General features: G+C 35.7%; 2 long non-coding RNA genes across 4 annotated transcripts in view; one reads left to right on the top strand and one right to left on the bottom strand.

Moving 5' to 3' along the window:
• LOC127554842 (uncharacterized) overlaps positions 1 to 26,989 on the top strand; it is a 116,082-nt gene that overhangs the window by 29,790 nt on the left and 59,303 nt on the right. The window contains exons 1-2 of one of the 2 annotated variants that reach the window (XR_007952087.1): positions 3,794 to 3,885; positions 5,431 to 5,501. The exons of the other annotated variant lie outside the window; for it this stretch is intronic. This is a non-coding gene — a long non-coding RNA (uncharacterized LOC127554842). Of the gene's footprint in view, positions 1 to 3,793; positions 3,886 to 5,430; positions 5,502 to 26,989 lie in introns of those variants that run through there. 2 annotated transcript variants of the gene reach the window in all.
• Positions 2,366 to 4,516, bottom strand: LOC127554839 (uncharacterized). 2 transcript variants are annotated; one of them, XR_007952081.1, is made up of 4 exons: positions 4,498 to 4,516; positions 3,678 to 3,745; positions 3,221 to 3,391; positions 2,366 to 2,810 (listed from the first exon to the last, which is right to left on the bottom strand). It is a non-coding gene; the product is annotated as an uncharacterized LOC127554839 (long non-coding RNA). The 2 variants fall into 2 exon arrangements; XR_007952080.1 differs by lacking the exon at positions 4,498 to 4,516 and having other exon boundaries at positions 3,678 to 3,755.

The raw sequence follows: 26,989 nt of genomic DNA, 5'->3' as shown, positions 1-26,989 counted from the left end.
TAATATTATCAAGTGGGATCTTCTCACCAATGTGTGGTTTAGAAATGGTGAGAGGGTCACCATTTAATAAAAAAGCTGGAGAGATCTCTGGAAGCAAAACAAAGTTTATTATACATTCTCACGAGAAGGACGTCCCACCCATCGAGCAGACAATCGAAGGGAGGAAGCACCTTCTGGGGCGGGGTCAACACTTTTAATCCCTAATGCAAATACCTCCTCCCACCACTGACCCTCATCCTCATTGGTTGAGGATCTTACATTCTAAACGCGGGAACTACCCAAGAAACTGAACTTGATCAATAAGTACCTAGTTGCCCATATTTGACTGAAATAGGGAGAAAATGATGATATGGGAGGATAGCAGGAAGGGGATTTAGGTATGCCTTTGGATCAATGCTCAAAGTTCTTCAAATCTACTTAAACACTGAAGTAGATGAAGCCTTATTCAATTTTTACAACTGTCTTGAAAGATCTCACCTCATCTCGTTCACCAAGGTATAACTAAGGTCATAGTACTTAAACTTCTTAAACTTGTCTTTAAAATTATGATAAAATGAATCAAATTTTTTCACCATAACATAGGAGATCATTATTGCAAGAAACAGAATTCAACCTCAAGTGGTCTAAAAAATTAATTAAGAGAGATTTTATAACTGAAGTTTACTTTCAGAGAGCAAGGCAGTAGAACCAGGGTAAGAGGGATTATTTGTATTGTTTTCTACAGACAACTCCAACTAGCTTGATTTAGGATTCCTCCTCAGGGATTCTCCCTAAATCATCCTCACCCAATGCCTGATGCTTTGTATTATGATAGAAAAATGATACTCCTCATAAATATGTTTGCATTTATTTTCATTGGGGCATAGAGTAGGATGATTTTGTATGAAAAAATGGGATGAGACTGGAATTGAGATCAAAAAGAGTCAGAAAGATTTCCTGGGAGAATACAGGGACAGGGATCAGATCCTTGTAAACCCTCACCAGCCTCCGTTAGAACTGGTGTTGTTCAATTGTTTTCAGTCCTGTCTGACTCTTTGAGACCTCAATTGAAGTTTTCTTGGCAAAGATTCTGGAATGATTCACTGTTTCCTTCTGCAGCTCATTTGACAGATGAAGAAATTGTGACAAACAGGATTAAGTGACTCGCCTAGGATAACACAGTTAGTTAGTGTTTGAGGCAGATTTAAACTCATGGAGATGAGTCTTCCTGATTCCAAGCCTTCTTGTTAGATCTCAAAGACCTCTCATACAGAGTTCAGCTAGAGAGAAGAAGATACTCAGTGTGGATGTTACTCCAAATCTGTAAACACATGAACTTTTAGATGACATCTTGCGGTTCCTAGAATATTAATATAATTGATATTAGTGTCCTGACCTTCCATGGTCACTACTTGGTATGACCAGACAAACATAACTAGGGATAATGACTAGATGCTAGTATCCCAAGAGAAAATGTGGATAAATACTCCATGCCTGATCTGGTTGACCAAAGCCTTCAGAGAACCACTAAAATATCTTTCTTAGGTAGGAATTCTCAATTCTTTGTAAGCAATATATTATTGACAACCTAAGCTTGAAAGCACTTGAATTCATGCTTTGTTCCCACAATTACAATAGAATAGTTTTTTTTTTTTTTTTTGGTATAACCAATAGATTCCTGGCTCATGAAATATTTTTATATATCATGTACATATTTCTAGCCCTGTGGGGTGAAATTGGTCTACAAGTGAATCAATTAATATCAACCTGTGTGAGCTTGTACATACCCTTCCTATACTGTACTGGCTACCATTCTACCTACTACATTGCTGATAATCTGATTATTGTGCTGAAGCTTTTGAAGGACCAGTTCATTATTTAGCCACTGAATGTATTGCCTCCTGCTGAGGGGTTAGATTGTTAAATGTCATTCCTACTTTGAAATCTGCCACATCTTACCATTGGTTTAATTTATGAAGTTTTGGTATTGTTATTGGGGATGGTAGTACTAAGTCAAGCAGAATAGGATCTCAGTAATGGCCCAGAGGACTGGGGAATGTCAAGAAGTTTTTTTCTAGTTCCTAAGCTTTTCCAAATTCTTAATTTCCTAGTATCTCTTAGAGTTACATCTCTTTTCTCCTTTTTTATTGAAATGCCAAGCCCTTATAATAGATTGCCTATGCACAAGTGTACAAGCAGTCATAGACTGCATCTTTCCTGAGGTATGTTTTCTTTTGTTAGAGACCTTCACCCCAGATATATTTGATGACTCTTCTGGATTTTATATCACTGGTCCTTTCCTGCTCCAAGGTAGTCTGATGATCTTCAGGTCTCCTGAACAGGCATAAAAGAAAATGATATTTGCCTTTATTCAATTGAATCAAAATAGATTTTTAAAAAGCTTTATTTAAAAATTAAGGGAAAGAGTAACATAAGACAATGTGAAAAATTTAACATGGACAAATTTCAGAGTGGATTAGATGTTCTTCCCTTTAACTTCATCTGTGTGTGTTCAATCTCTAATCACGAAGTCCATCCTAGATTGAAGAAAGGATAGGACTAGGGGTAACTAGGGAGGTCATTTGATTGGGAAAAGAAAAGGAAAGGAATGACTCTGTGTGTGTGTGTGTGTGTGTGAAACAAAAGTGTTATTGCAGTAAGATGGAGCAGAAAGCACCTCTTGCTTTTATTGAACAATCATGAAAATGGTATTTCTTTATTGCAGTAGCTTTCTCTGCAGCAATAGTTCACCACTTGAATCCAATTTTTGAGCTTTAAAGTTTCTTTGCACTTCTTAGCACATTCCAGGATAGCATAAGAAAAGTTCCACTCTAGGAAATGAAACGTTATTTATTTTTCATTAATCTTCCTCAGTATGGGGCACCCACCCTAAGATCTTTCCCCTTATTCTTCTACCTTTTAGACTTAAGAGTAGGAGTATTTCCATTTACATCTCAACTTAGCATATACCAATTATGTGACTTTGAACAAATGCCTTAAATCTTTTTGAGCCTCAGTTGTTTCCTTTATAAAATGAGTTTGATATTAATTACACTGTCTACTTCTCAGGGATGTGGCAAGAAATCCCCAAGTATTTAAGGAGATCTGTTTGTATTGTCCTCACCTAGGGGTATCTACTGTCCCCCACCCTCTGAGAACTAATGCAGAGTTGATGAACCCAACCCATTGGCTGAACTAGCTAGATTTGGGTCCAAAATACTTTCCATTCTGATTTCCTCACCAAATATCTTTTTGGAGTAGGTAAAGTGGGTTAGGCTTCTGCATCCATTCTCTGCTGTTGTAAAACAGGTACTCTCACCCTTAACACAGCCATTTTTTTTATATATTTGACAGACAGCACAGACGATTTTTTTTCTTGGGTTCCATCCAGGAAAGAAATTTGAATCCCCATCTTGAAGATGATAGAATATATCATATTATCTCCTTCAGGTCACTGAACCTGAACAAACAACAGTTTTGTTACCCCCAGTTATTGTTAATCTCAGTCTCCATTAGGGATGTGGACTTGGTTAGAGCTTAGAAGAAGCCTGAATACCCCCATGGGAAAGGAAGGGAGATAAGGGGAAATGGGGTATTTTCTATTTTGACATCCCTCATTTGATATTCAGACCTGGTCTTGATATGGATATGAGAAAAACCCCAGGGAAGCATACCCAACACTCCATTTCCGGACTCACCCCCCAAGAGGAAGAAAAGAGAGAATCCCAGCAGCAACAGCTTGCTCATCTTATCCCTTGTGGAGTTCCTGAAAGTTGAGCCAGTGGTGATATAGTGCCAGTTAATGATATAGTGACTGGCGGGTGAGGCAGACACTCCAATCACTGATTGCTACTGACCTACCTCGAAGGATTCCTGTTTTATAATATCCTGGAGAGTAGCCAAAAGGTAATTAGGGACACGGGAGAAAAGAGAAGAGGGAAAGGGGAACCCAAGTGCTCATTAGCTAATTCTTTGTGAACTCTTTTCATATATCCATCCTATTCATCTCCCTTTCTAAGGACTAATTACTTTAACAGGCATATGTTATCTGAACTCTCTGTTTTTTAGCAAACCTAATTCTAACTTATGCATGGATGAACATGCTCAGACATTTAGTTAAACAATACATTAGCAAGTTTTTAGGGAATATTTTAGAGAGTATTAGGTACCCAGTATTGGGCTAAGCATTCTGAGGGATATAGATATATAAAACATGGCCCTCAAGTTAGGAACTTCCACTCTAGCTAAGGAAACAGCACATGGAAAAGTAGAGGTAGCCTATGATTTATAGAATCATTCAGTTATAAAACCTTAAAATGTTAGAGCTTAAAAAGCTCCTTGAACTTTTTCATCTTGTCCCATCCTATGATTTTACAAAGAAGAAAGTGATCAAAGATACACACCTATTAGTGGAAGAGCTAAGAAGAAAATATTAATTTCTTGAATTCTGCTGCTATTTTCATCACTATGATTACTATAAATTATTTCATATAATCTTGTGCCTTTCTTTTGCTGTACCTGTCTCTTGAGAAAATGTGCCGACAGGATTTATAATTTTCACTTGCTAGAGACTTTCATTTCCCTCAGTTATTGCCACTTCCATTTGTATCTGCCTGAAGTCCAGCTTTCTATAGAAAGAAGTTCATACTTTTATTTAACCAAGTTCTTCCATTTCTTTCTGTGATTGGTTGTTGTCCTTCTCAAGGGGGACCAAAATGACATCATTATATTGGAATCAAGGTACAGTGAATCTCATTGTGGCTCAGACCAATATGAGCTTGGAAGGCTTTACCACAGGTCAGACAAAATAGTTCACATAAACATTTGAAGTGGAGATCTCTCTAAACTGGCTCATCCCATGTTTTTTTGGGAGCTGATGCAAAGCAACTTCACTTATAGACCATAGCATCTTCTTTGATGCAGACATACTATGCTGAGTAGTCCTTTGCCTGTGTCTTCCATGTCATGCAATGGATTCCAAATTTCTATAAAGTATCCTTGTATCATTTCTTCTGATCTCCATGTAAGTACTTGCCTTGTGGGAGTGTTCTGTAAAATATTATTTTAGGCAAATGTACATTTGACATTTGAACAACATGATTAGCCCATCAGAGTTGCATGTTCTGCAGCAGAGTTTGAATACTTAGCAGGTCAGTTCAAGAAAGGACCTCAATTGTCAGTGCTGAAAAATTGCCCATGCATATATCTTATAAATAAAAAGTTATAATAAAATTTTTTTTAAAAAAGAAAAAACCTCAGTGTCTGCATTTAATCTTGCCAGGTAATCTTCAGAATCTTTCTAAGACAATTCAATCAAGGTGATTGAATTTCTTGGCAGGGCATTAGTATACTGTTCAGATTTCATAGGCATATGAAGTCAGTACAATGGCTCTGTAGTCCCTCCATTTAATAGGCAGCCTAATATCTCTTTTCTCTCACACTTTCCTTCAGAACCTCCCAAACACTGAGCTAATTCTGACAACATGTGATATCATCTGTATCCTTGGAAAGTGTATGCTAAGGTAAGTGAACTAATCCATAGTATTCAAACTTCTCCATTTGGGGTACTGGTAATTCCACATATGATGTGGTGTTGACTGGTAGAGCACCTTTGTTTTCTTGGTGTTGAATTGTCAGGCCAAAAATAAAACAAGCAGCAGAGAATCAACTTCAGAGGCTAAATTGAGTGCACAATCATCTGCAAACAAAAAAAATCATCCATCACATCTTTCTACTTGAGACTTGTCTTGTAGCCTTTTCAAGTTAAATTATTTACCATCAGTACAGTAACTAACTTTGATGCTGTTTTCATCCTCACTGAAGAAGTCTAATAACATGGCTGAAAACATCAAACTGAAAAGCATAGGAGCAAGTGCATAGTCTTGCTTCATGGCACTGGTGACCGAAAGCACAATAACATTGTTCAATACCCAGGACTTGTGCCAGCATGCCATCATGATATTGACACAATACTGGTGAACTTCTTTGGGCAACCAAATTTTGACATAATTTTGCACAAGCCCTCATGACTGACACTATCAAAGGCCTTTTTCAGATCTACAAATGTGTACAGATTTCTGTTCTGCTCCTAATATTTATCCTGGAATTGTAGGGCAGCAAATACCATATTAATCATTCCTCAATCATTTAATTGGCTCTCAGATAGATGACAATCATCTAAGTCAAGAATCAACCTATTAAAGAGGGCTCTGGCATGAATCTTGCTATCAATGACTAAGAGAGAGACCTCATTCCCACCTCAAGATTGTCACAGGACCATCTATTCCTTGACTTTTATAGACATGACAATGGAGGTTTCCTTGAACTCCTGGAGGATAATCCCTTTTTGTCATATAACGTAGAAGATTTTTGTCAACTTTTGTGTTAGTGGATCTAGTGCCTCATAAATCTCAACTGGAATAGAATCAGCACTGGGTGCTTTGCCGTAGCAAAAACAAAAGGAGCTTAATAGCATTCAACATTTCTTCTTCAGTTGGAAATCTGGCTAGAGAGGAATTTATTTTAACTTGAGGTAAGTGGTCAGTGGCTTCAGCATTGATTGGTGACAGTCTGTTGAGAACACTATGGAAGTATTCAGACCATCTCTCCAGGATCATGTCTTTATTACTGATCAGTGTGATTCCATCAGAGATGCACCGTAGATTGCTGGCCTACAAAAAGCCTTCAAGATATCATAAAAATGCTTTGAATAGTTATCAGCATAAAACTGAATTTCATCTGCCTTTTTAACTGAACCAAGAATCTTGCATCTCTAAACTTCACTTATACTTTACTCTGATGGAGTTAGCTATTACCTTTTTAGAGATGGATGAACTATTCTGTTGATAAACCCTGTGGAGTCTTCATTTTTTATTTATCAGCTTCTGAATTTCCCCATTATTTTCATCAAACCAATATTTATGTTTGTTAATATTCTGGCCCAGCTGAGTAAATGCAATGTCCTTTTCTGCTGCACTTTTGTCAATGATGTGTTGACTTAGCTTTCCCTCCATATTAGCAATGAACTGTTCCTTTTCAGAGAGCACTCTGATCTGTCAACATTAAGTGTTCTTGTAGTTGTCTTGTCCTAGGGCCACCACTTTTGTTTAATGCAAATATTTAGTTTGGAGAGCATGTCTATGATTAGTTCAGCACTCTTTGCCACACATTGCCTTCAATACGCTCATATCCTGTCTCTTCTCCTTACAATGATACAGTCTATTAAATTGCAATGTTTGCTGAAAGGGTATATCCACACACAGTTTTATTGCTGTTATAGTTAAGTACACAGGAGATAGTGATGGTGAAAAGAAAGCCATGAGATGAACAAGTCTTCAGTAGTAAGTGACCATTGCAGTTCCTGTTTCTGATTCCATTCTTCTCAAGGATTCTCTGCCATGTCTGGCAGACTGTGCCTATTCTAGCATTAAAGTCACCCAGAATTATAAGCTTGTTTTCTTTTGGTATATTAATGATGAGGGCCTTCAGGTCTTCATAATATTTTTCTTTCACCTCATCAGGGTTTTCCAAGGGATACATAGATATTGGTGATGGTGGCGTGGTATTTTCTTAGAAATGAAATTGTGTTGTCATAAGCCTGTTGTTTGCTCCTTTTGGGAGGTATGCAAGCTTATTCACTAGATTAGATTTGATTGTGAAATCTGCTTCAGTTTTATGGTGCTTCTTATTATGGTGGCTACTTTAGAAAAATATGTATCCATCTTCCACTTCGGGAAGTTGGTCTTCATTTGCCAGCCTTGTTTCTCAGGGCTGCTTTTTGGGTTGCAGTTACTGTTGAGTTCTCTCATGACAAGAGCAGGTCTACTGGATTTCATATTGTCAATAAGCACAAACATATTCCATGTACCAATGGTGAGTGAATTCATCTTTGCAAAAGTTTTTGTATTTATTTTGTGTTTTGACAGAGCATGGGATTCCTGTCTGTTGTGGTAAGTAGACCAGAGGTGGGCAATTTTTAGGACAATTTTCTAGCCCTTTCCTCACATCAGAAGTTAAGCAGTATGGTTCTTATACAGACACTCATACATATAGGGGTCTGCTGAATCCCACTGCTGCTTCAGTCCAGTGAGAAAATGACACCATATCCTGAACCACCTGCATGCAGGGTTGTGACAACAATTCTCACTGCTGCTTTGTCACTTCTTGTCACCACAGGATTTTGAGATAGGTAAAAGTGGTAAAAATGGTATGGGTGACATATTTTGATTCATGAATAAATTGTATTTAAATGAAGCAGAATTGTGCAAAGTCGTCAGCTTCACCCTCTCTACTAGAGTCATTAGAGTTCAGTGGCAACACAAAATCAAGATAAATGGTGATGGCTTGGGATGCAGTATATAACTCTGGCATCTTTGATATCTAACCAAGCTCTAAGAACTCTGCAACATCTGCTTCAGATGCTTTCATGGCCCATTGGCTCAAACTGTTCATATCTACTTTATTCCCTGGAGGGGGATGCACAGTGTAGATTCCCACCCCTCTCTCACAAATCACCTAAGGATTTGAGGCCAGGTGGTTACCCTCAATCTGGTTTACCTCATCTACTGAGATGGTTTTATTGGACTGCAGCTGCTGTGTGCTTCTTGAAGCTACAGGTAAGAGTTGCGTGAATCAGGGGGAAACCAAAGATGGAAAGTAGTCCGGAAAATTCAGCAACCCTCACATCAGAGGTGCTGGTCTTCTGTGAATACATATTATACCACTTTTTTGTTGTAACTATTACCTGATGGTAGAGGAAGTAGAAAGTTGACTCTCAGTAGGATTTTCATTTTCTGCCAAGGAGATTATACCACCTCCTGCCAAATCTTTGTCCAATGGAGAGAATAGGAGTGGAAAAACAGGGTTCTTCCTTCAAATTACATGCTTTCCATCTTATAATGCATGTGTCTACTTATTGCTCTCTTGTGTCTTCTGAGAGAAGAAAATTGGTCTTCCACTCAATGATTCTCATATACTAATCATCTTCTACACATTCCAATGATTCTGAATCCCTATAGATCATCACCCAAATCTTCTTTTAGGAGGTGATCAATTTAGTTTTTCAATTTCTATGTTATCCTTTGCTTCTAGAAAAATAGGATGTCCTTTTCTTGATAATTTCTTGAAAAATGATTTCTAGCCCCCCCCCCCAGTTTTTTTAACCATAGCTTTCATGTGATCCAATAATTCTTAAATTATCTATCATGTATCAAGTTACCAATTCAAAAAAGGATATATAATAGTAGAAAAATTATATTCATGAGTGTCCATCTTTTTTTTTTGTTTGTTTGTTTCATTATAGGGTTTTTTTTTTTAAATTCCTTGTTGCATACTTTTAAACTTTTTTTCTCCTTTCATCCTGGCCACTTTCCCCAACTATAGTTAAACTATAGTTAAGCAAAGATACACACACACACACACACACACACACATATACACACACACACGCACATACACATATAAGTATACATATACAGTCACACACTTATATATACATACATACAAACATAAAACAACTTGCATATATATTGACATTTACTCAGACACATATATACATACCCACAGTTATTCATATGTAAACATGCATCTAAAACAATATGTAAAGTAGATTTCTCTCTTGATTGAATCTTTAAGTTTGACTTTGTCTAAGATCAATGATTACTAGCCATACTTTCTTTTTCTAATAAATTCTACTCTTGATCCTTGTTGTTGTGTTTGTGTATATCTCTTCTTTCCGATCCCTGATAACTCTTCTGCTTTAATTCTGCTCCTTAATTTGCCTTGGATGCCTTCCTTGTCTTCTTCCCCACCCCTTGCTTCCCCTTGCATTCATCCCTCCTCTTTTTATTTCTTTATATATTTTGGAAGGTGATATATTCTTTATAGTATATATGTAGTGTTGTCTATTTAATCCATTCCCAATATGAGTAGGTTTTCAGATCTATGAGCTCTCCTCCTCCCTCTAATACCTATATGTCTACTCCTCTTCTTCATTTTATTTGCATAATATAATTACTATTGTTTTACTTTTTCCTAGGCGGTTTTGCTTTTTAGAATCAGATCATATTCAACTCTGCTGCAATCTTTCTTTTGAGCTACCCAATTACTGATGTCCATCTTAAAAATATGGTATTCATTTCCATGTAAAAAAACTCAAACAATTTGTCTATGTTAAGTTCCTTGAAATTGATCTTTGGTATTGGCTCTTATATGTTAAATTTTCTACTGAGTTCTGGTTTAATTGACATAATAACCTGAAAATCTACAAGCTTGTTGAATGTCCTTTTTTTTTTTTCATTAAACATTATGGATAATTTTGCTGGGTATGATATTTTTGGCCACAGGCCTACTTCTTTTGATTGCCACTATATATGATTCCTGGACCTGCAGTCATTTATTTTATGGCTGCTGATAAGTTCTATAGTATACTAATTGTAGCTCCACCATATTTGGATTTTTGTTGTTGTTGTTGTTGTTGTTTGTTTCTTGCAAAAATTGATCTTTGATTTGTTTTTTTTTTGTTTGTTTGTTTGTTTTTTTCAATTTGGCAATAATAAGATTCTAGAAAGGATCTCTTTGAGGTAGTGTTTGGTGAATTTTTTTTCTATTTCTACTTTTTCCTCATGTTCTATCACTCCAGGACACTTTTCTTGGATTATTTTTTGCATTATTGTGTTAAAGTTTATTTATTTATTTATTTTGGTTGCGGCTTTCTCTTCTTGATCTGTTCTCCAGTTTTGTTGTTTTTCTTATTTTTCACATTCTGTTTTATTTGTTCATTATATTCTGTTTTGTTATTTCTTGATCTCTTATAGCTTCACTGATTTCTCCTTCCTCAATTCTAATTTTCAAAGTCATTTTCATCTTTAAGACTCTATATCTCCTTTTCTAGTTGATTAACTCTCCCATTATCTTCTGGTTTTTCTTCAATGCTTTTTAATAATTATTTTTTAGTTTTTCCTCAATGTCTCTCATTTGATTTTTAAATTCTTTTTTGAATTCTATAAATTCTCTCTGGGCAGGGAACCATTTAACATTACTTTTGGGGGTGGAAAAAAAATTTTTTTTTTTTTTTTTACTTCAATGTCCTCCTCTGAAGATGAACCCGTCTTTTCTAATCCCATAGTAAGTTTCTATGAGTTCTTTCATTTTTGTCAGTTTATTTTTTTAATTATTTTATATTTTTATTTACAAAACATAGGCATAGGTAATTTTTTTCAACATTGACCCTTGCAAAACCTTCTGTTTCAAAATTTCCCCTCCTTCTCCCCACTCTCTCTCCTAAATAGCAAGCAGTCCAATACATGTTAAATTATATGTTAAATCCAATATATGTATACAAATTTATATAGTTATCATGCTGCACAAGAAAAATTGGATCTAGAAAGAAACCTGAGAAGGAAAACAAATATGCAAGGAAACAATAACAGAAGGAATGAAAATGCTATGTTGTGGTCCACACTCAATTCCCATAGCCCTCTCTCTGGGTGTAGATGGCTTTCTTCATTACTGGATAATTGGAACTGGTTTGAATCAACTCATTGTTGAAGAGAGCTATGTCCATCAGAACTGATCATCGTATAATCTTATTGTTACTGGGTATAATGATCTCCTGGTTCTGCTCATTTTACTTATCATCAGTTCATGTAAGTTTCTCCAGGTCGCTCTGAAATCATCCTATTAGTCATTTCTTACAGAATTATAATAATTCTATATCATTCATATACCATAATTTATTCAGCCATTCTCCAAGTTTCTAACCACTACAAAAAGGGATGCCAAACATTTTTGCACATGTGGGTCCCTTTTCCTCCTTTAAGATCTCTTTGGGATATAAGCCCAGTAGTAACAATGCTGGGTCAAAGGATATGAACAGCTTAATAACTTTTTGAGCATAATTCCAAATTGCTCTCCAGAATGGTTGCATCCATTCACCATTCCACCAACAATGTATTAGTGTCCCAGTTTTACCACATCTCCTCCAACATTCAGCATTATCTTTTCCTGTCATCCTAACCAACCTAAGAGGTGTGCAGTGGTATTTCAGAGTTGTCTTAATTTGCATTTCCCTGATTAATAATGATTTGGGGCATCTTTTCATATGGCTAGAAATAATTGAAATAGGACTATTTAAGCAATTTACTTCCTCCTCTGTTAATCTGGGCAATCTATATTTTTGTAGGTATTCCTCCATTTCACTTTTGTTATCAAATTTATTGGCATAAAGTTGGGCAAAGTAGCTCCTACTTGTTGCTCTAATTTCTTCTTCATTGGTGGAAAGTTCTCCCTTTTCATTTTTAAGACTAACAATTTGATTATCCCCTTCCGTTTTTCTAATTAAATGTACTAAAGGTTTACCTATTTTGTTAGTTTTTTCATAAAGCCAAATCTTAGTTTTATTTATTAATTCAATAATTTTTTTTTACTTTCAATTTAATTAACCTCTTTTTTTATTTTTAGAATTTCAAGTTTGGTATTTGATTGGGGGTTTTTAATTTGCTCCTTTTTCTAGCTTTTTTAGTTGCAAGCCCAATTCATTGATCTTCTCTTTCTCTATTTTATGCAAGTAAACATCTAGAGATATAAAATTTCCCTTTAGTTCTGATAAAGGCCTCATTTCCAAAATATATAGAGAACTGACTCAAATTTATAAGAAATCAAGCCATTCTCCAATTGATAAATGGTCAAAGGATATGAACAGACAATTTTCAGAGGATGAAATTGAAACTATTACCACTCATATGAAAGAGTGTTCCAAATCATTATTGATCAGAGAAATGCAAATTAAGACAACTCTGAGATACCACTACACACCTGTCAGATTGGCTAAGATGACAGGAAAAAATAATGATGAATGTTGGAGGGGATGCGGGAAAACTGGGACACTAATGCATTGTTGGTGGAGTTGTGAACGAATCCAACCATTCTGGAGAGCAATCTGGAATTATGCCCAAAAAATTATCAAATTGTGCATACCCTTTGATCCAGCAGTGTTTCTATTGGGCTTATATCCCAAAGAAATACTAAAGAAGGGAAAGGGACCTGTATGTGCCAAAATGTTTGTAGCAGCCCTGTTTGTAGTGGCCAGAAACTGGAAAATGAATGGATGCCCATCAATTGGAGAATGGCTGGGTAAATTGTGGTATATGAATGTTATGGAATATTATTGTTCTGTAAGAAATGACTAGCAGGATGAATACAGAGAGGACTGGCGAGACTTACATGAACTGATGCTAAGTGAAATGAGCAGAACCAGGAGATCATTATACACTTCGACAACGATATGGTATGAGGACATATTTTGATGGAAGTGGATTTCTTTGACAAAGAGACCTGAGCTTCAATTGATAAATGACGGACAAAAGCAGCTACACCCAAAGAAAGAACACTGGGAAACGAATGTGAACTATCTGCATTTTTGTTTTTCTTCCCGTGTTATTTATACCTTCTGAATCCAATTCTCCCTATGCAACAAGAGAACTGTTCGGTTCTGCAAACATATATTGTATCTAGGATATACTGCAACATATCCAACATATAAAGGACTGCTTGCCATCTAGGGGAGGGGGCGGAGGGAGGGAGGGGAAAAAAAATCGGAACAGAAACGAGTGTCAATATAAAGTAATTATTAAATAAAAAATTTAAAAAAAATTTCCCTTTATTATCACTTTGGCTGCATCCCACAAATTTTTAGTATGTTGTCTCATTATTGTCAGTCTCTTGGATGGAATTATTAATTGTGTCTATGATTTGCTGTTTCACCCATTCATTCTTTAGGATGAAATTGTTTAGTTTCCAATTACTTGTTGCTCTAATTTCTTCTTCATTGGTGGAAATTCTCCCTTTTCATTTTTAAGACTAACAATTTGATTATCCCCTTCCGTTTTTCTAATTAAATGTACTAAAGGTTTACCTATTTTGTTAGTTTTTTCATAAAGCCAAATCTTAGTTTTATTTATTAATTCAATAATTTTTTTTTACTTTCAATTTAATTAACCTCTTTTTTTATTTTTAGAATTTCAAGTTTGGTATTTGATTGGGGGTTTTTAATTTGCTCCTTTTTCTAGCTTTTTTAGTTGCAAGCCCAATTCATTGATCTTCTCTTTCTCTATTTTATGCAAGTAAACATCTAGAGATATAAAATTTCCCTTTAGTTCTGATAAAGGCCTCATTTCCAAAATATATAGAGAACTGACTCAAATTTATAAGAAATCAAGCCATTCTCCAATTGATAAATGGTCAAAGGATATGAACAGACAATTTTCAGAGGATGAAATTGAAACTATTACCACTCATATGAAAGAGTGTTCCAAATCATTATTGATCAGAGAAATGCAAATTAAGACAACTCTGAGATACCACTACACACCTGTCAGATTGGCTAAGATGACAGGAAAAAATAATGATGAATGTTGGAGGGGATGCGGGAAAACTGGGACACTAATGCATTGTTGGTGGAGTTGTGAACGAATCCAACCATTCTGGAGAGCAATCTGGAATTATGCCCAAAAAATTATCAAATTGTGCATACCCTTTGATCCAGCAGTGTTTCTATTGGGCTTATATCCCAAAGAAATACTAAAGAAGGGAAAGGGACCTGTATGTGCCAAAATGTTTGTAGCAGCCTGTTTGTAGTGGCCAGAAACTGGAAAATGAATGGATGCCCATCAATTGGAGAATGGCTGGGTAAATTGTGGTATATGAATGTTATGGAATATTATTGTTCTGTAAGAAATGACTAGCAGGATGAATACAGAGAGGACTGGCGAGACTTACATGAACTGATGCTAAGTGAAATGAGCAGAACCAGGAGATCATTATACACTTCGACAACGATATGGTATGAGGACATATTTTGATGGAAGTGGATTTCTTTGACAAAGAGACCTGAGCTTCAATTGATAAATGACGGACAAAAGCAGCTACACCAAAGAAAGAACACTGGGAAACGAATGTGAACTATCTGCATTTTTGTTTTTCTTCCCGTGTTATTTATACCTTCTGAATCCAATTCTCCCTATGCAACAAGAGAACTGTTCGGTTCTGCAAACATATATTGTATCTAGGATATACTGCAACATATCCAACATATAAAGGACTGCTTGCCATCTAGGGGAGGGGGCGGAGGGAGGGAGGGGAAAAAAAATCGGAACAGAAACGAGTGTCAATATAAAGTAATTATTAAATAAAAAATTTAAAAAAAATTTCCCTTTATTATCACTTTGGCTGCATCCCACAAATTTTTAGTATGTTGTCTCATTATTGTCAGTCTCTTGGATGGAATTATTAATTGTGTCTATGATTTGCTGTTTCACCCATTCATTCTTTAGGATGAAATTGTTTAGTTTCCAATTACTTTTTGGTCTATTTTCCCCTAGCTTTTTATTGAATGCAATTTTTATTGCATTGTGATCTGAAAAAATGCATTTACCATTTCTACCTTTTTGCAATTGATTTTGAGGTCTTTATGTTCTAATATATGGTTAATTTTTGTATAGGTTCTATGAACTACCTGGAAGAAAGTATACTCCTTTCTTTCTTCATTCAGTTTTCTCTAAAGATCTATCATACCTAACTAGTTTCTAGTTTCTCTTTATCTCTTTAACTTCTTTCTTATTTATTTTGTGGTTTGATTTATCCATTTCTGAGAGAGCAAGGTTGAGATCTCCTCCTATTATAGTTTTGCTGTCTATTTCTTCTTGCAGCTCTCTTAACTTCTTTAGGAATTTCCATGCTATATCACTTGGTGGATATATTTTTAGTACTGATATTGCTTCATTATCTATGGTACTCTTTAGCAAGACAGTTTCCTTCTTTATTTCTTTTAATTAGATCAAATTTTGCTTTTGCTTGATCTGAGATCAGGATGGCTACCCCTGCTTTTTTTACTTCTCCTGAAGCATAACAGATTCTGTTCCAGCCTTTTACTTTTATTCTGCATGTATAACTCTGCTTTAAATGTGTTTCTTGTAAACAACATATTGTAGGATTCTGGCTTTTAATCCAGTCTGCTATTTGCTTCTGCATTATGGGAAAGTTTACCCCATTCACATTTATGGTTAAAACTACTAATTCTGTATTTCCTGTTATCTTCTTATCCCCAGATTATACTTTTCTCTTTCCTTTTTCCCTTTCCCCCCTCCTCAGTATTTAACTTATGGGTACCACTTCCTCCAGTAGCCCTCCCCCTTTAGAATCCCTCTCCCTTTCCCATAAATTTCCCCTACTATTTCTGTTTTCCTTTCTATTTAGTCTACTCCTTCCCTTTTCACCTTTCCCCTCTCACTTTTCAATAAGGTGATAGAAGTTTCTCTGTAAACCACTATGTCTAATATTTTCTCTTTCAGCCAAATCTGATGAAAGTAAGATTCACACAATGTCCATCCCCCTCCCTTATTTCCCTCAAATATAATAGGTTTCTTTTGCCTCTTGGTGAGATGTAATTTCCCTCATTTTACCTCCACTTTTCCCTTTTTTCTTGTACAATCTCCTTTCTACTTCTAGTTCTTTTTTTATATTATAACAGTAAAATCAAATAATACATGCACTCTCTATATATACCCATAACACAAATACAGTTCTCAAGAGTTCTTTTTACTTTTTTATGCTTCTTTTGAGTCCTATATTTGGAGGTCAAATTTTTTTTGTTTAGCTCTTATCTTTTCATCAGAAATAAATGAAATTCACTTGTTTCATTGAATGCCCATCTTCTTCCCTGGAAGAAAATGCTCAGTTTAGCTGGGTAGTTTATTCTTGACTGCATTCCAAGTTCCTTTGCTTTTCAGAATATCAGATTCTGGGCCCTTTGATCCCTTAAAGTGGAAGCTGTTAGAACCTGGGTGATCCTTATTATGGCTCCTTGGTATTTGAATTGTTTTTTTCTGGCTGCTTGTAATATTTTTTTCTTGGTGTGATAGTTCTGGAATTTAGTCATGGTATTACTTGGAGTTTTAATTTTGGGGTCTCTTTCAGAAGGTGTTCGATGAATTCTTTCAATGGCTCTTTTACCTTCTGATTCTATGACATCAAGGCAGTGCTCTTTGATGATTTCCTGAAAAATGGTGTCTAGGTTCTTTTTTTCATCATGGTTTTCATGGAGTCCAATAATCCTTATATTATTTCTCCTAGATCTATTTTCCAGATCAGTTATTTTCCCAAGTAGATATTTTACATTTTTTTTCTATTTTTGCATTTTTTTTTTTTTTTTGGTTTTGCTTGACTAATTCTTGATGTCTTGAGTAATTCATTTCCATTTTTTCAATTCTGATTTTTTGTGAATTATTTTCTTTATTTTTTTCTTTACTTCTTTTTGTATTTGTCCAATTGAGTTTTTAAATAATTTTTTTTTTTTGTTCTATGGAATTATTTTTTCCATTTCACAAATTCTGTTTTCCTTGGAATTATTTACCTTTTCCAATTCACAAGTTTTGTTTTCCTGGGAGTTATTTACCTTTTTCATTTCACAAATTATGTTTTTCAGGGAGTTGTTTTCTTTTTCCATTTTATCAAATCTATCTTTTAATGAATTATATGTCTTTTCCAAACCCTCTTGCAAAGTTTTCCTTTCCCTTTCCCATTTTTCTTCTAGCTCTCTTTTGAGATCCTTTTTAATTTCTTTTAGGAGAGCCTTGTGTGATGGGGACCAGGTTATATCATCCTTTGAGGCTTAATCTGGAGACAATCTGCTTTTAGTCTCCTCAGGATTTGAAATCTGTTCTTCTCTTTCACCATAGAAACTATCTACAATTAGAGTTCTCTTTGCCTTTTTACTCATTTTTAAAAGAAAGTGAGGATATGCTTTTAGGGAAAGGGAGGTTTTCCAAGCTTCCTCTATTGGTGACAGCAAAGCAGGCTTGGCTCCATTAGGTCCATGCTGACTCACAACAGGTACTTGGTGGGCATGGTCAGGTCCCATGAGATTCTGGTGTTTTGAGGTTCTCTATTTACCTTTAGTGTTTGTGTTGGATGTTTTATAACTTCTTTGCTGATCTGCTGGGTTGCAGCCAGTGGCATCCTGTGCTTGGCCACTTCCCTGCACCCAACTGAAACAGACCTTTTCTGGCAATCTTTGAAATTATCTTCTGCTGGTAATTTGCTGTAATTTGCTCCCAGTATTTGTGAATTTTACCAGTCCAGAACTAATTCAGAAGCTGAATTTGATAATTAGTTGAAGGTCCTGGGAGGAGATCAGAAAGAAGTATGTGTCCTCTTCTCCATCTTCCAGTTTATTTTTTTAAATGAGAAGTTTTAATGTAAGCATTTCTGTTTGTAGAGTGGGAGAAGATAATGTCTCTAGCTTCACCACAGTTCTCTCTGATCTGAAATCCCAAACCAAAAGCCCATCCCTTCTGCAAGTGCCCACAGCCAGTAGCATCCCTGCCCCACTGTTTCTGCACTTGCCAAGGGTGCTGGTTTCTTCTCACCCAGCCCTGCTTCTCTGCAGCAAAGTTGGGCCTGAGACTCCCAATCCAAGTGAGGTTCATACAGTGTTCCCGGAACTCAGACCTCCTGACTCCATATACAGTCCAAGAGGTGAAAGTTTCTGTGGTTCCTGCTGAGACTCCAGCCAAACCCAGCTAGCCCTATGATTCTCCACTTGGTATTTCTGTGAAGTTAGTCTGGAGTGAAGTTTTTGCACTTCACACTGGTTAATCTTAAGCCTGGGTTCTTTCTTTGAATCTTCTTGGATTGTACCAGGAGGACCCCTGTTCTGCCCCAAGTTTTTTTGATGTTTCATGAGTCTTATGTTTTTCCTGAGGCAAACATTCTGTTTGTGGGGGAAATCTGGAGACCGTGAAATTTACTAGCCTACTCTGCCATCTCCCCAGAATTCTCCCCCCGAATTCTGGTTTTTAAAGAATAATTTTCTTCAGTGAGCTTTTGTACCTTAAATCCATTTGGCCAATTCTTTTCTTCAGTATATTTTTTGTTATCTCTTTTTCCATGTGTCCAATATTCCTTTTTAAAGCTTTCTTCTCTTCAGTGGATTTTTGTGCCTCTTTTATCATTTGGCTTCTGTTTTTTTTTTTTTTTTAGGTATTATTTTCTTAGTATTATTTTTGATGATATTCTAGAAGATAAAAGATCTAGTTTATAGTCAAGAACAATCTATCCAGCAAAATTGCATATGATTTTACAAGGTGTCCATATAATGAAATAGTAGACTTTCAAGCATTCTGATGAAAACATCAGAACTACAAACATTTTGGCACATACAGGTCCCTTTCCCTTCTTTAGTATTTCTTTGGGATATAAGCCCAATAGAAACACTGCTGGATCAAAGGGTATGCACAATTTGATAATTTTTTGGGCATAATTCCAGATTGCTCTCCAGAATGGTTGGATTCGTTCACAACTCCACCAACAATGCATCAGTGTCCCAGTTTTCCCGCATCCCCTCCAACATTCATCATTATTTTTTCCTGTCATCTTAGCCAATCTGACAGGTGTGTAGTGGTATCTCAGAGTTGTCTTAATTTGCATTTCTCTGATCAATAATGATTTGGAACACTCTTTCATATGAGTGGTAATAGTTTCAATTTCATCCTCTGTAAATTGTCTGTTCATATCCTTTGACCATTTATCAATTGGAGAATGGCTTGATTTCTTATAAATTTGAGTCAGTTCTCTATATATTTTAGAAATGAGGCCTTTATCAGAACCTTTAACTGTGAAGATGTTTTCCCAGTTTGTTGCTTCCTTTCTAATCTTGTTTGCATTAGTTTTGTTTGTACAAAGGCTTTTTAATTTGATGTAATAAAAATTTTCTATTTTGTGATCAGTAATGGTCTCTAGTTCATCTTTGGTCACAAATTTCTTTCTCCTCCACAAGTCTGAGAGATAAATTATTCTATGTTCCTCTAATTTATTTATAATCTCGTTCTTTATGCCTAGGTCATGGACCCATTTTGATCTTATCTTGGTATATGGTGTTAAGTGTGGGTCCATGCCTAATTTCTGCCATACTAATTTCCAATTATCCCAGAAGTTTTTATCAAATAATGAATTCTTTTTCCAGAAGTTAGGGACTTTGGGTTTGTCAAACACTAGATTGCTATAGTTGACTATTCTGTCTTGTGAACCTAACCTTTTCCACTGATCCACTAATCTATTTCTTAGCCAATACCAAATGGTTTTGGTGACTGCTGCTTTATAATATAATTTTAGATTAGGTACAGCTAGGCCACCTTCATTTGTTTTTTTCATTAATTCCCTTGAGATTCTCGTCTTTTTATTGTTCCATATGAATTTTGTTGTTATTTTTTCTAGATCATTAAAATATTTTCTTGGAAGTCTGATTGGTATAGCACTAAATAAATAGATTAGTTTAGGGAGTATTGTCATCTTTATTATGTTCGCTCGGCCGATCCAAGAGCACTTAATATTTTTTCCAATTATTTAAGTCTGACTTTATTTGTGTGGAGACTTTTTTATAATTTTGCTCATATAATTCCTGACTTTCCTTTGGTAGATAGATTCCCAAATATTTTATGGTATCAACAGTTATTCTGAATGGAATTTCTCTTTGTATCTCTTGCTGTTGGGTTTTGTTGGAGATGTATAAAAATGCTGAGGATTTATGGGGATTTATTTTGTAGCCAGCTACTTTGCTAAAATTATGAATTATTTCTAATAGCTTTTTAGTAGAATCTCTGGGGTTCTCTAGGTATACCATCATATCATCTGCAAAGAGTGATAGTTTGGTTTCTTCATTGCCTACTCTAATTCCTTTAATATCTTTCTTGACTCTTATTGCCGAGGCTAGTGTTTCTAATACGATATTAAATAATAATGGTGATAGAGGGCAACCTTGCTTCACTCCAGATCTTACTGGGAAAGGTTCCAGTTTTTCCTCATTGCATATGATGCTTACTGATGGTTTTAAATATATGCTCCTGACTATTTTAAGGAAAAGTCCATTTATTCCTATGCTCTCAAGTGTTTTTATTAGGAATGGATGTTGGATTTTATCAAATGCTTTTTCTGCATCTATTGAGATGATCATATGGTTTTTGTTTGTTTGGTTATTGATATAGTCAATTATGCTAATAGCTTTCCTAATATTGAACCAGCCCTGCATTCCTGGTATAAATCCTACTTGGTCATAGTGTATTATCCTGGGATGATTTTCTGTAATCTTTTTGCTAATATTTTATTTAAGATTTTAGCATCAATATTCATTAGGGAGATTGGTCTATAATTTTCTTTCTCTGTTTTCAACCTACCTGGTTTAGGTATCAGTACCATGTCTGTGTCATAAAAGGAGTTTGGTAGGACTCTTTCAATCCCTATTTTTTCAAATAGTTTATTTAGCATTGGAGTTAATTGTTCTTTAAATGTTTGGTAGAATTCACATGTAAATCCATCTGGTCCTGGGGATTTTTTCTTAGGGAGTTGATTGATAGTCTGTTCTATTTCTTTTTCTGAGATGGGACTGTTTAGGATATTTACTTCTTCCTCTGTTAGTTTGGGCAAGCTATATTTTTGGAGGTATTTTTCTATTTCATTTAAGTTGTCGAATTTATTGGCATAAAGTTGGGCAAAGTAACTCCTAATTATTGCTCTAATTTCCTCTTCGTTAGTGGCGAGTTCTCCCTTTTCATTTTTAAGACTAACAATTTGATTTTCCTCTTTCCTTTTTTTAATCAGATTTACTAAGGGTTTGTCTATTTTGTTGGTTTTTTCATAGAACCAACTCTTAGTTTTATTAATCAATTCAATAGTTTTTTTACTTTCAATTTTATTGATCTCTCCTTTTATTTTTAGAATTTCAAGTTTAGTGTTTGACTGGGGGTTTTTAATTTGTTCCTTTTCCAGCATTTTTAGTTGCAAACCCAATTCATTGACCTTCTCTTTCTCTATTTTATACAAATAGGCCTCTAGAGATATGAAATTTCCTCTTATTACTGCTTTGGCTGCATCCCATACATTTTGGTATGATGTCTCATTATTATCGTTTTCTTGGGTGAAGTTATTAATTATGTCTATGATTTGCTGTTTCACCCAATCATTCTTTAGTATGAGATTATTTAGTTTCCAATTATTTTTTGGTCTACTTCCCCCTGGTTTTTTGTTGAATGTAATTTTCATTGCATCATGGTCTGAAAAGGATGCATTTACTATTTCTGCCTTACTGCATTTGAGTTTGAGGTTTTTATGTCCTAATATATGGTCAATTTTTGTATAGGTTCCATGAACTGCTGAAAAGAAAGTGTATTTCTTTCTGTCTCCATTACATTTTCTCCAGAGATCTATCATATCTAACTTTTCTAGTATTCTATTTACCTCTTTGACTTCTTTCTTATTTATTTTGTGGTTTGATTTATCTAATTCTGAGAGTGCAAGGTTAAGATCTCCCACTATTATAGTTTTACTGTCTATTTCTTCTTGCAGCTCTCTTAATTTCTCTTTTAAGAATTTAGATGCTACCCCACTTGGTGCATATATTTTTAATATAAATAGTGCTTCATTATCCATGCTACCCTTTAGCAAGATATAGTGCCCTTCCTTATCTCTTTTAATTAGATCAACTTTTGCTTTAGCTTGATCTGAGATCAGGATGGCTACCCCTGCTTTTTTGACTTCACCTGAAGCATAGTAGATTTTGCTCCAACCTTTTACCTTTAACCTGCATGTATCTCCCCGCTTCAGGTGTGTTTCCTGTAAACAACATATTGTAGGATTCTGGCTTTTAATCCATTCTGCTAACCGCTTCCTCTTTATGGGGGAGTTTACCCCGTTCACATTTATGGTTAGAATGACCAATTCTGTATTACTTGCCATCTTGTTAACCCCGGTTTATGCTTTTCTCCCTTCTTTCCCCTTTCCCCCCTTTCCAGTATTAAGCTTGTGAGCACCACTTGCTTCTCACAGCCTTCCCTTTTTAGTATCCCTCCCCCCGCCTTAGAGTTCCTCCTCCTATCTTACCCCTTTCCCTCCCAGTTTCCGTATTCCCTTCCGCTTAGCTTATTCCTTCCCTTTTCACTTTTTCCTTCTCACTTTTCAATGAGGTGGGAGAAGTTTCACCATAGATTGAATATGTCTTAAGATTTTTCACTTAAAGCCAATTCTGAAGGCAGTAAGATACCCACTATATTCATCCCCCTCCATTCTTTCTCTCAGATATAATAGGTTTCCTATGCCTCTTCCTGAGATGTACTACCCCCACTTTACCCTTTTTCTGGTACAATGTCCTTTCCACATCAATTTCTAGAACAAGGTATACATGTATTCTTTATACATCTATATAGTCAAAATATAGTTCCCAAGATTAATCTTTACCTTTTTAGATTTCTCTTGAGTTCTATATTTGTAGATCAAACTTTTTGTTAAGTTCTGGCTTTTTCATCAGAAAGAGATGAAATTTGCTTACTTTGCTGAATGTCCATCATCTTCCCTGGAAAAAGATGCTCATTCTCGCTGGGTAAGTTATTTTTGGTTGTATACCAAGTTCCTTAGCCTTTTGGAATATCATATTCCAGGCCAGGAAAAATCCTATTTTTCAAGGATTTTACTTCTTTATCCACTCTCTCTTTAACTGACTTCTCCAGGCTCTTTTGCCAAGCCTCACTCTGCTTTTCCCATTTTTCTTTCCATTTTGCCAATTTTGTTTTTTAGAGAGCTATTTTCTGTTTCCAGTTCACCAATCCTATTTTTCAAGGATTTTACTTCTTTATCCACTCTCTCTTTAACTGACTTCTCCAGGCTCTTTTGCCAAGCCTCACTCTGCTTTTCCCATTTTTCTTCTAGCTCCCTTGTGAGAGCCTTTTTAATTACTTCTGTGAGGTTCATCTGTGCTGAGGAACAGATGATCTCCTCCTTTGGGGATTCACCTGGAGACACTCTGTTTTTAGTCTCCTCAGGATTTAGAGTCTGCTCTCTATCTGTATAGAAGCTGTCAAGGGTTAAAGTCCTCTTCAGTTTCTTGCTCATTCTGTCTAATAATCAGAGACAAACTAGCAAAGAAAAACAGAAAAAACTGGAGTCTTTCTTTGGGGGAGGGGCTGGGTGTGTTACCGAGCTTCCTCTACAGACTGCAGGGGGCAGCAGTGAGGCACTAGCAGGACTGTGCTGCGCCTGCGCTCTGAGGTCCCAGAGCGTGCTGAGTCACTGGGGGGGGGGGGGGGGAGCGGGGAGGGGCGGCCAGGTCCCGAGAGACTTCACTGTTTGGGGTTGTATTCTTCAGCCCCGGTGTTTTTAGCTTCTCTGCTGGGCTGCTGACTTGCTGCCAGGGCAAGGTATCCAAAACTGTAGCGAAGCTCTCCCTGCAGAGACGGCTGCGATCACTCCCCACCCCCTCTACAGTCTGCTCCCGTGCTCTCCCTGCCGCTGCCCTCGGCCTGCACCTGATCTAAAACTGTCCCAGCCCTCCTGTAAAGACAGACCTTTCTTGGCAAATCTCAGGGATGTCTTCTCTTGGTAACTATTTGTGGTTTTTTTTTTTTCAGTCAAGCATTAATTCAGAGGCTTGTAATAAAGTGGATAGTGAGAGAAAGCGCGGAGCTTACACAGCTGTGTGCCTCCTCTCCGCCATCTTAACCGGAAGTCCGAAAATAATTCCTTAAAAAATAGAATTAAACAACTGGAAGCTAATGACTCTAGGACACATTGAATATTATTTTAAATCAAATATTAAAATATTTAAAAAGAAGAAATGTCTTATTAGAAAAAGAACTGACCTGGAAAGGGGAGCAAGGAAAGATAATTTAAGAATTTTTGTACTACCTGAAAGTCATCACTTAAAAAAATCCTAGACAATATCTTTCAAGAAATCATCAAGGAAAAATGCTTTGATATCTTAGAACCATTGGGTGAAATTGAGAGACATAACTCATCATCACTTGAAAGAGATAAGAAAATGAAAACTCCCAGGAACATCATAGCCAAATTTCAGATATCCCAAGTCAAAGCAAAAGCAAGCAGCAAAAAACAGAACAATTCAAATATGGTGGAACTATAGTGCTATACAAGATTTGGCATCTTCAGCATTAAAGAATGAAATATTTTGGAATAAGATATTCCAGAAAGCAAAGAAGTTGGAATCATAACCCCAAAATCACTGACTTTCAAGCATTCCTAATTAAAAGACCAGAGCTGAGTAAAAATTTTGATTTCTCTCTGTAAGACTCAAGGGGAAAAGGAGAAAAAGGAAAGGAATAAAAAAGGAAAAAGTAACAAGAAAGGGGAAACAAGATATTCAATGAGTTAAACTTCTTATATTTCTATATGGCAAGATAATATTTATAACTTAAGAACTTAATTAATATAAGGGCAGTTAGGAGTATATATAGACAGAGGGTGTGAATATAGTAATTTTAATTGGATGATGCTCCCAAAAACAAAATAAAGGAATCAGAAAGAAGATTTCAGTAAAAGGAGGAGGGGATGTGATAGAATGGAATTAATTATCTCATATAAAAGAGGCATGAAAGAGCCATTTTAATGGAGGAAAAAAATAAGAGAGAAAGAGCAGATTAGTGAAATGAGCTTGCAACTAAAAAAAAAAAAATAGAAAGAGAATAAATTAAGTATCACCAATTAAACACCAAATTGGAAATCCTGAAATCAGAGGAGAGATTAACAAAATTGAAAGTAAGAAGTCATTGAATTAATAAATAAGATAAGAAACTGGCTTTATGGGGAAAAACAATAAAATAGTCAACTCATTGTGTATTTGATTTTAAAAAGGAAAGAAGAAAAACAATTATTAGTGTCAAAAATGGAAGGGGCTAATTTACCACCATGAAGAGGGAATTAAGACAATTGTTAGGTGCTATTTTACCTAATTATATGCTAATAAATTTGATAATCTAAATGAAATGGATAAATATCTACAAAAATAAAAATTACCAGATAAACAGAAGAAACAGAACACATAACTCAATCTTAGAAAAAGAAATTGAACAAGTGATTAATGAACTTCCTAAAAAACCCACTGCCCCCTTTCTCCCAGGAATAGACAGAATCATAAGTGAGTTCTACCAAACATTTAAAGAACAATTAATCCCAATACTATATAAATTATTTGGGAAAAGAGGTGAACATGAAACCTTACCAAATTCCTTTAATGACACAAACATGGTGCTGATAACTAAACTAGGAAGAGACTAAACAGGGAAAGAAAGTTATAGACAATTTCCCTAATGAATATTGATGCAAACATTTTAAATAAAATATAGCAATATATTACCAAGATCCTAGACTAGTGGAATTTATACCAAGAATGCAGGGTTGGTTCAATTTTAGGGAAACTTGAGATGTACCTACAACCCATCCTATCACTCAGTGTCCAGAATATAAAGCAGCCATCCACCCAGTAGGAACAGACTGTCCACTGCCATTAGTCAATAAGGTTCTGACCTGTTGAGAGCAAAGTAGGCCTTATGAATTTTAACTTTTGGAAGCTTTTACTTTATTCCCTCTTTACCTATTTCTGTCCTAAAATGACATGGAGCTTTAGAAAGTGGGGTTGTATTATCTCTATTTTTACAAGTGAAGAACCTAGAATATAAGATAAGGTTAAATGATTTGCTCAGTCACATAGCCAGTACACATATGAGGCAGGATATCAACTTAGGTCTTCCGGCCCCCTCTTCATTGTATCACCTTAGACCAAATATCTCAGTCACTATCTTTAAGCCTTGAACCCAGTAAATTTGGAATTAGAAACATAGTTTTTCATTCTCTGTGATTGTGGAGAATTAGGTATAGACTAGAAATAATGTGTATAATCTGCAAGGAGGGAGGTTTCAACTTAATATAAAGAACTGATGGAAAGTCATTTGGCTGACATCAGATGAGTTCCTGCCACATGCTCATTGTATGACTATGGGAAAGTCACTTAAACTGTTACTGCATCCTTCTCTACTCTTTAGTCTGTAGGATGTGTAAGTGGCATCAATTATACCACTGAATAAAGCAAAACCCATCATTATTTGAACAAACTTCTAATAAATATTGAGTACTCCAGTATTAAGCTGGTGGTTCAATGGGTATCTATAAATAGCAAGAG

This window comes from Antechinus flavipes, chromosome 3 (genome assembly GCF_016432865.1).
Source record: "Antechinus flavipes isolate AdamAnt ecotype Samford, QLD, Australia chromosome 3, AdamAnt_v2, whole genome shotgun sequence".
Classification (NCBI taxonomy): Eukaryota; Metazoa; Chordata; class Mammalia; order Dasyuromorphia; family Dasyuridae; genus Antechinus; species Antechinus flavipes.
Note: the sequence above shows the minus strand (reverse complement) of the source record. Positions and strands in the feature narration are given on the sequence as shown.